This window comes from Bactrocera oleae, chromosome 4 (assembly GCF_042242935.1).
Source record: "Bactrocera oleae isolate idBacOlea1 chromosome 4, idBacOlea1, whole genome shotgun sequence".
In the NCBI taxonomy this organism is placed as follows: Eukaryota; Metazoa; Arthropoda; class Insecta; order Diptera; family Tephritidae; genus Bactrocera; species Bactrocera oleae.
In genome coordinates, this window is record NC_091538.1 from 64977635 (window position 1) to 64988378 (window position 10744).

The window sequence follows — 10744 nt, forward strand, 5'->3', positions numbered from 1 at the left end:
AGTCGCGCCGGTTTGTGGCAAAAAAATACACATACTAGATTATCAACAAAATATACCGCCATAACGGTATAGTTAATGCGCGCATGCGTAAACGTAAAGCAAGCGCATTGTGGGAGCAAGCATTTTGGAGTTTTAACTCTCGTCTTGACGAGCGTGAACAGTTCCTCTCGTTAAATCTGTTGGCCATCTAACTTAATTTTCAACACAATCAAATACTTTAGCGCGCACAACGGCATTTATATGTTACACACACACATATGTGGTATATAGGTATATTACATGAATGCAGTCATTGGCTTGGCCGCCTCTTTGTCTACCGCCTCTATTGCTGTCCGACTGACGGTATTTACATCATTTTATTAACCACAAACTCGAAATCAACTTCCGTTTCCATTGAAGTGACTTGCACGCTTTGTCTATGGACTCTGCACGCTTGTCTAGCTGCCAATAAGCAGTCATATGTGTACCAACAACAACAAGCGTATGCGTATTATGTTATATGCGAATGGACACATGATTAAGGTAGTACCGCCAAAGTAAATAGTTGTTGAACCGCCTTTAAATCGCATAGTTTTAAATTAAGTGGTTTAGAAAAGATATTAGTTCGATTAAATCGATTCTCCAACGTTCATGAAATTGACCACATTTGTTTCGTAAATATTGCATTCTCGAGTTTTGTATGCAACTGGTGTTTTTTTTTAGACCGGTGGTTTTCAATGAGGCAAAATTTTTTTCGGAGTTGATCTTTTTGACAGCTGTTACTCGATTTATACTCAGTTTCGTTTACCATTTCGTAATGATTAGACTAACTCCGGAACAACGTTGCAAATTGTGCACATTTAGTATTACCAAAATAGTGGTTCAGATCGTCGACGCATCGCGGGCTTCGTCCAATATTCGGTCGACATAACTGCCTAGCAGACTCGGTAGTTTAAGCAACCTTGGATAGGTTTCACCAAGAAGCTATACAGTGTGCACCGAAGACACCATTGCTGCTGTGGAGCAAAGTATTGAAGAAGACCCGAATCCCATCCAATCCGCCATCGCGCATCCAATTAGAGCTGTGACCATCCATTTTATAGAAGATTTTACGGAAGGATCTTGGTTTGGGGGCTTACTGATCTATCGTCAAAAACACCCTGAGCTAATCACAAATCTGCTCAAGTGTTTCATATATATTTCCACTATATAACCTGGATGCCATACAGCCAACGAAACAATCAATTTATTGAAGCCGTGGCCTCTAAGACCGTGTGTTTAAACAGCGCTGAACTTTTTTTTGTGGAGTTATGTGAAGTCGCTTGTATAGACAGAAAAGCCCGAGAGGAGCGTCTACTCAGAAGATAATATTCTGCGCATTATGACCGTATGTCAGTCCGAACTGTTGCAAAAAGTGGGCGAAAATGTCGCTTCTCGACTGGAATATATTCCACCCAGCCGCAGGGGTCTCTTACTGAAAATATTTCAGAAATCTTAACAAACCAATGACATCACTTTAAGAATGCTAAGAATAACAATTCCACCCAGCCGCAGGGTTCTCTTACTGAAAATATTTCAGAAATCTTGACAAACCAATGACAACACTTTAAGAATGCTAAGAATAACAATCCGAATAATAAGAAAACCTATTTTAAAAGTTGAATAAAAATTATTGTAAACTAGCCTTTATTTTTAATGACCTCTGCTTTGTATTATGGTTTCGATTCGCCTAGGGAAGATCACTTTTTTGTCCATACATTTGCTTTTTTAATAAATACATTAACATATAAAAAATTCTCTGGCACTGTTAACTATTGTTTAGTTTTTTCTGTAATGAAGGGTCTCATTCGCTGCAAAGCAATGAAAAATCCCCCGTTTTTGGGTTATTTAAAATCCCTGGCTACCGTATTTGTGATTATTAGTGTCAAGTTCACCATTTTAAAGTATAAAATGCTACATTTTTCTATAGTTTTCATTTAAGATTAAGCTTCTTGCCTTTTTGACATTCAATTTGGGCAATGAAATTTAAGACCTGGCACAAGCAGTTAACAGAAGTATTCAAACGTGATTCCCATTATGACTAACAATCCCAAATGCGAATTGTATAAGATATTAAGATTTAAATCAATTAAGATTAACAATTTGGGTCTCCCTGTTAGCTTTGCATTGGACTAGAAATATAACCACATCTTTAAAATCTGTAGAAGACTATAATTGTAAGTGAGAACAAATGAGGATTTTTGAAGGATTTTCGTTAGAAACAATTCGGATTCTCCATACTCCACCTTTCTACTTCAATCGTCGATTGAATACCACACTCATACTTATTATATCATATCTTATCTCTAACCACAAGAAACAACTAACAAGCTCATAATAATTTTGTGGGAACTGCTATACCCGATAGTGTTTATGAAATTATTGCGGTCAGCAATGGAATTCTATAAATGAAGTCAGTTAAACTTTAATTATAACAATAAATTTAGTACATATCTGTATATATATTGAGTACAAATATCGGCTTCTAATTTATTGAGCAACACCCTTTTCAATTATTACCAAAGTATATGTGTGTTTATTTGGCGGCTAATATGCGCTAATATTTTAATGGCAACTATCAAATTAACACTTTAAGGTGACGCGTGAAACGCCCCTTTTACCCTTCGAAAGAAAAACACATATTCGCATTGGCTAAAACTTAGAAATTAGAATGTGTCGAGCGCACAAAGAGCAAACATATACGGTAAGTTCTCAGCCAACTGGCCGCCCAGTCAATAAGTCAACCAGAGACCATAAGTATAAACCGGATGAACAAGTGTTAAATTCCATGTAAAGTAAATTGAATTACGACAAATACGAATGAACACCAACGTTGGAAAGTGTATTATTTATAGTACACAGAAGTAAAGGCGTTCGACTGAATGCAGAGCTTAGTAAGACTGGCCAATGAGCGAGTTTCAATATGCATATGCTGTGCTTATGGTATATTATTATATTTATATATGTGAGTTAAAGTATTAAAAAGCTGTCGGTATTAAAATTTAACTATTTAAATAGCGGTACAATTATAGTAAATTAAACAATATGGTGTGTTGCCATAGTTCTCTTGTTAGACTTGTCAGTTTTTCAATGGATATGCCAGCAGGCCTGTTGACAAAGGGTACCAAAGTGTGTAGGCATTGTTTATACGAAATTTTGCCAGGAACTGCCTTTACAAGATATATAATAGATTACTCAAGATAAATGTCCGTCACTTGTAGTTTTTTTCTGCGGCATTTGCCACACAAAGCCTCCAAGTAACGCCGAGCGATTTCTCATACTTCTCTATTATGATTTTCTAGTAATTTGACTTTTTGGCGCTATTTTGTACACTTTAGACCATTTAGCAGTCAACACTTGCGATTAGCCCACATGTGAGAATACCAATAAATCTCTTTCATGCCATTTTTGCACCACATTTACCTTGTTCGGTGTATTTTGCTATTATTGCTGCGCGATAACGAGCGTTTTATGCGCCATATTACTATGTTTGCACACGTATGGATTTACATACATATGCATGTATAATAGCGTGTATGTCTGGTCCAGTTGATTTACATTATTATATATCAATTGTTTATATGTCTAATATTATGTATTGTATGTAATTTTCACGTCCGGTAATTGACAACCGTAAAGCCATGGATTTGTTGTTGTTGCTGTTACGGCTAACTACCTAATCGGTCATGTAAATGGCTATAGTGGCGGTGAGTTGTTGGCAGTTGGCCGGGCATTTGGTCATTCAATAATGGCATCAATCATATTTATTATATTTCGCTTTTATTCATAAATGCTTTGTGTGTGGATATAAGAAAAGCCGAAAGGAAAAGTGAAGAAAATCGGTGTGGTTAAAAGTTCATGGCATGTTATTACAAACACATATATGTACAATAGTATATATGAACACAGTTTTATATGGACAGAGCTGGTCAATGTTATTTATGTGCGTTGAAATATGCAAATTATGATTTTTATCGATCATCAGCACAATTATTATGATCTGTGTGTTTAACCAAATAAGTTATAGTATCGGGCGGTGCCTTTGCACATATTTGTAGTAAATGTATGTAAATAAATAACAACTTGATAATTTGAAGCAAGAAGTGTTAAAGATTTGGAGATACGTGTCACGACTATAACTATACATACATATTTATATAACTGCTTTTAAATATATTTACGTTCATTTGTGTTGAGCTGCTTAGTTAGTATCTTTTTTTGATTTCTGACTCGAATTGGCAGATTGAAACTGCAACGTCGAAAAACGAAACTCTTGCGAGTCATCTGATAGATAGATTTATTTTCGAAAACGCCATATTGGCTAACAGACAATTTTTAGTTGTGTAAAAAATATTTTTTGAATAACGAAAAACGAAACTCTTGCGAGTCATCCATCCACCTCTGTTAATGACGATAACAACGAAAAAGTCAAAGAAACAGTGCCTGAAATTAGGCGTATTGACATCAGAGAGATAGCCAAAAATCTCAACATCTCTTATAAAATGACTTGATCAAACGCATCATTACTGGTGACGACAGGTGGGTTTATATATAATATAACGACGAAACTGTGCAACAATCTAACGAATAGCGCTCCAAAAATGAGCTGATACCGAAAAAACCCAAAATCCGCTGGGCCATCCCAGCTGATGGTTATCCAAATTTATGAAAAATTGTATTAAGCGTTGACATGCGTGTACTGGCTCCGAAGCTTCATATGAAGGCGATAGATTTATTTTCGAAAACGCCATATTGACTTACAGACAATTTTTAGTTGTGTAAAAGATATTTTTTGAATAATTGCCCTAATATAGTCATAATATAATATTTTCTAATAATATGCATCCAAAGTAAAACGTTTTGCTAGCTCTTTCTAGCCACGTTGTTTGACATAAACAGCCTTCAAGGAAATAAAGTTATTATGGAGATCTTCGTCTTGCTTTTAATCGTTCAGTTTTATTAGCAGGTATATGTCATCCGATCTAAACAGTTTGTTCGGAAATTTTTGCATCGTTTTGGGGAATAATCCAAGCCCAATTTCGTGAAGACATCTTGTCAAACAAAACGTTTTCCATACAAGGACATAATTTTGAGTTATATTTTTGTTTTCGTATGACAGATGAGCAGCTTTTTGGGGAGAAAAGATCTTGTGCAAAGATAGATATCTCAAACAACTGGGGAACTAGTTCGCATATATAGAAACGGACATGTCTAAATCGACTCGGTTTGTCACGCTGATCAGTTATATACATATATTTTATAGTGTCTCTGACGGTTCCATCTAGATATTATAATCTTCGTGGAAAACATAATATAACCTGTTCAAGTTATAATTATCGATGAATACACAAAAATAATAAAAAATCAACTCTACCGTCTTTTAAAGTGATAGTCAAGGCATTAAACGCTATAAAAATTTGAATAACTTAACGATAATAACTTATTCTAACTGTCCGAGTACACCTAACACATAGAGTTGAAATAATTAGCATATCAATCAGATGTAAGGCGTACTTGGCCAATCAAATAATCAATCAATTAAGTGCTGCCAGTCAAAATATTTATTGTACGCTAAACAGGTGGGTATAAACATTGCAGTAAATAAAAGAAGTAGAATATAATTGCATGAGCATATGCATGCATGTATATGCATTGGCAATAATTATGAAGTGGATTTGAAAATATGTTTTAATAGCAATATCCAAGACAACAAACACTAATAAGTTTGAATACAAATATTCTCAAAATGTTTTATTAATTTTATTAAATATGTCATTAAAAGCAGAAAGAAAATTATACAGGCAATAAAATATTTTCTAACTCGCTTGTAAACATTATTGGATATATAAGTGCATACATACGTATAAAGTGCTGAAGAAATATAATATATTTATAAACATATGAACATTACAAAGCATAAGAAAGAATATTTAAAAATAAACTCCCAAACACTCACCAGTTTATATCAAGTGGGAATAACATAGCTCAAAAAATACAGTTCTGCACGCTGCCGCTTATATTTCAAAGCATTGACTACCTGCATTAAAGATGTTACATGTTTAACCGTAAACGTCTCTAGAAATTATTTTAAAAAATCATATATTTAATATTACTTTAAATACGCTTAGAACAACAAAAAACATTTATATATTTACCCATATACATAAGACGAGTACATAGGTACATGCATGTGTACAGTTTTCCCCATAACCAAATCGTTTCGAAGATGTGTACATAACATACGAGAACAAGTGTTACATTACTTTTCAGTGCACTTAAAACTGTGCCGCTGTTAGCGCATCACTTCTCAATGAACATAAATACTAACACATTCAAGCATATATATGTATGTATCTGCTTGTTAAATAAATAAATGTCAAAACTCACCTTTTCTACACAGAATAAAAGCTCCGGTAGGGCGCAAGCTTCAAAAGTCGTTTTGAAAATGTGTAGCTTTTGTGCTTTACAGGCGACCAAGGAGCTGTTGCAACAGCGAAAAGTGGCATAAAATGCATTATCTATTGCACGACTAGTAGACGATGACCTTTTGCCAACTTTTTTGCTTAACAATTTCTATTCCGTATAAAATACCCTCGAGCCCGCATAACCAAATTATTTTATTGTAAAGCACACTTGACTTTCAAAATTCCACTAAGCACTTAGAAACTATACAATTTAAAAATATTTTCACATTTAAGTAAACTCTTTCTGATGCTTTACATAATTTAATAAGATGAAATTTACTTTACTTTATAAATATGTAAGTAATTTAAACAGGGAAAATTACTCATTAACTACTAAAGCGAAGTAAAGCACTTGTGAATGTGTTGAATGCGCAATAGTTAAGTCCTTCACGCATGTAATGGGATGAGTAGAAACACTCACACACATATGCACATTTGTTAATAATGGCATGCACGAAAAAATTGAGAATGACCAGAAGCAGAAGCAGGAAAAGGTTAAGAAGTGGAAGTCGAACTCGTTCGAATTACATGATTGAGTGATTAATAAATTGTAGACACATACCGTAGTGCATGGCTCAATGGCTTAAATATTAGAACATGAGAATTTGAGTGTAAATATGTAGTTATGTTTTTGACTCTTTCGTAATTTTACGCAACTTTTTGTTTTACTCGCCGGAAATAATTTAGTCAAACATCGGAAATGGATTGTGCTGTTTGTTGTGCTGTTACGTGGCTCATTTAGTGAAGCAGATTATTGATTACAGATATAGTTATAGAATTTATATAATATTTATATATACATACATATATGTACGTATAAAAGTATAAAAATAGTAAAAATTTAAAGTGCAAAGTATATTATTATTGAAAACAAAATATGACCATTAACCAAAATTATATATTCGCCTCGTGTTTTCTCGTGTGTGTTAATATACAAACGAGCGAGTAGTTCCTTCCGTTGGGTTGTTTGTGTGTGCTTTCGCTTTCCAACTAGTTTGTTGCTTGATCCTGTTATGATGAGTAAAATGTAAAAGCTCTGTTATTTTAAAGAAGGGAAGAACTTTAGACTCTCAAAAGCGTTTTAAGATGATTAAAAGGTGAGTATTGGAATTGGAAATATGTAAAGTACATATCTACATATGTACATATGTCGTTCTAAATATATATTATGTCTATTAACATACTTTTAGGGATGACAGTTTTAAGTGCACGAAATTAAAATATTAAAAATAATTCCTATGAACAAAATTATTTAGATCATAGCATCTTCATTTCTTATATTACCTGAATATAAGATATATTAAAAATATTTATTTTTATATTAAAATATATTATACAGGGTGTCTGGTGTATTTTGATATAAAAACGTTGATTCACTTTGAAAAAAATCTTGTTATTTTTAGACATTCCCATTAAACTTCAACCTTTAAAATTTATTTTAAGTTTTTCTAACAAAATGTTTCTACAACAAAATGAGCAATTTTTAAAGGATTGCGGGCGTATACTTTGTTTTTCAAATAACAACACAAAAACAGAGGTAAGTTGAGTAAAGTCTTGAGATCGGTGTGATCCACCAATGCCATAAATATAGCGCAATTAGGTTTTGGACGCAAACCTCGGACCAAATAGCGACTTTTTTCATGCAATGAATGATGTTTCAGAGCTTTGGCAGCGATTTTCTGTTCTAAACAGTTACAGAAAGCTAATAACGTTGCCATACAGTATTAACACAACAATATATGTATATGCAGAATTATCGCATATATGTGTGATCGATTCAAGGTTAGAGTTGTCCCCGACAAAATGTCCAAGTTTTTTAATGTTCCAATGACGAGGTTAAAGGTTTCGCACCCTATAAGCTAATTGATTCAATAAAAAGTGTAAGATAAAATGGCGTAATAAAATGCAATTCATAATGTGACTTCTAGAGCTAATGCGGCAATTATGGCTAGTAATATTTCTTACATATCTTAGTAATACTAATGCTCAGTGCAAGTGAGTGTCTCGAATTAGAATGGGTTAATTTGTCATTCAATTTACACACTTTTAAGCAGTTTTCCCTTCTCACAGCAAAACACATTTGTTTCTTTTTCAAAACTTTATCGACTGACATTTGAATAGCATTTGCTTAAGATAAAGCAATTAGTAAATAATACCCTCGAGCATAATTGAAAGTAAGTACTCTCATATAAATGGTCGAACGACCACTTGTGTAAGAACAATAACAAAATGCCTGCTATTCATTCACTTGTTTAGCATAGCTTATCACAGCTCTGCGATCAGTTCTAATTGAATATATAAAGTCATGTTGGTGTCTTTTATGTTTTAATTGTTTTTGGAAACGTGAGTGAGTGTCTTTGCGAAAATAAAATAAGACAAAACTCCGTATTTCTGAAAACAGGTGTTTTCGACAAGCAATGCTCAGTTATTAGCCTTTTTCAGTATTTATGTTTGTACCATAAATATCTGCTGCTTTTAATTGTTGTTGCTTAGAATCAGATGTTGGCTAGTTGTTGCATGTTGCGTGTCAATCTATTTGGTTTTATTTTTTTCAAAATTACTGTATGCGTTTATTGCTTTAATTGTCTTTTATGTCACTTTTTGTTGTATGGTGAGTTTGAGACGGAAATAATTTTATATATCAAAAATTCAACGTTGAGCTAGAGTAAGAATACTAATAGTAATTAATACCATACTAAAAATTCATCGAAGCTGTGTTTTATGCAGCAATCACAGTTTGATGCAGTAAGCACCGGATAAGAATAAACAGTAAAAGTTGAGGTTGTTATACTTATTAATGTTGTGGAATAATACAAATTTGAGCTAAAAATTTAAGTATCAAAAGTCAAATATTAACATTCACAAGAAGGCAAAACCAAAATATTAATTTAATTAACTTGAAAATCATTTATTTATTAATTTTAAAATCAAAATTTATAAATTTCTTAGTGGAGATATGGAGTTGGTGCGGGGATTTACATACTATACTGTCCTGAGGCATAACGCAGCTTTTTAAGCTTTCGGACCACTGTAATATACTTCAAGCCGTCTTTGCTATTGGAAAGCCGCGGAGCTAGCCGCTAATGCATCAGCAGTCAATTCCAGAGTCAAAATCTACGTATACAGCCAAGCAGTAATTAAGTCAATAACTTCGTATCGGATATCAGCCAGAAGTGTCTTGGAAAGCAAAGCAGCAGTGGAGATTGTTGCTAGAACCAAACAACTTCACTTATACTGGGTGCCAGGTCACAAAGGCATCGAGGCCAATAAAATAGTGGATGGGATTGCCAAGATTGGTGTACGGCTGTCACCCGAAAACGTGATCAACATTGGTAAACCCATGCATTGACGGAACGATCTACCTGGGTGCAAAACTGCAACAGTTATTTGTAAAATGGTAGGTCGAAAATATGAAAACTTACTACTGGCTCTCGGTAGAAGGGACTATAGGAACATGATTGGAATACTCACTGGTCATAGTGTCGTGGTGGCTTCAGAATGGTGCTGACAGAGCAAGAAGATTTCAGAAATATCAAAAGCAAGGCACCAGGAAAAGAATGGAGTACCTTTTGTGCATTTATCTCGTATTGGCAAGGCTACGCTTTAAGCATTTGGGAGCCCCACGGTATGATACACTAGGAGAGGTATCGTTAGTGAGGCCACAGAATCTGTTGTAATTCGTGTCAAGCGAAGTCATTCTATAGGATGACTATTCCTCATGGACTTCGTAACAAAACTCCATCTGGTATCGCAAAGGACCAAAATTGGTCTATGCGTGGCTTATTAGCCAACCTAATCTATCTTATGCTGATTCTTACACATTTTCTAAACACCTTTTGATTTCAGACTCTATCATAATTGAAATAAAATATATTAGATTTGCCAAAAGGTTTGTAACGCCCGATTTCAACGTATAACTCGTCACTAGGTTGATCCTTTAAAAGTTTACTTATTTTAAGCTAGCTGTAGAAAAACATTATATAACCTCTTAGACAGGGAAACAGATGTAACTTATAACAATAGCGCTGAAAAAAAGTATGCGAATTATGGTAAAACTGAGTTACATATTCGCGCTGCCCAACGAGCTAGAAACATTTCCCTTACAAAACAAAAACATAAAACAAACCTAAATATGTATATATGCAGACTAGAAACCACGTTCAAGCAACATGTGGTCCATAAGACATAATGTCAAGACAAATGTACGTACATGTGCAACACCACGACAAACCTGCCGATTGGCGGAAAAGACCAACTGCGTC

At 34.1% G+C, this 10744-nt stretch overlaps 1 pseudogene; it reads left to right on the forward strand.

Moving 5' to 3' along the window:
- Positions 1 to 7938: 7938 nt before the first annotated feature.
- LOC138857073 (uncharacterized) lies at positions 7939 to 10163 on the forward strand (annotated as a pseudogene).
- Positions 10164 to 10744: the final 581 nt, after the last annotated feature.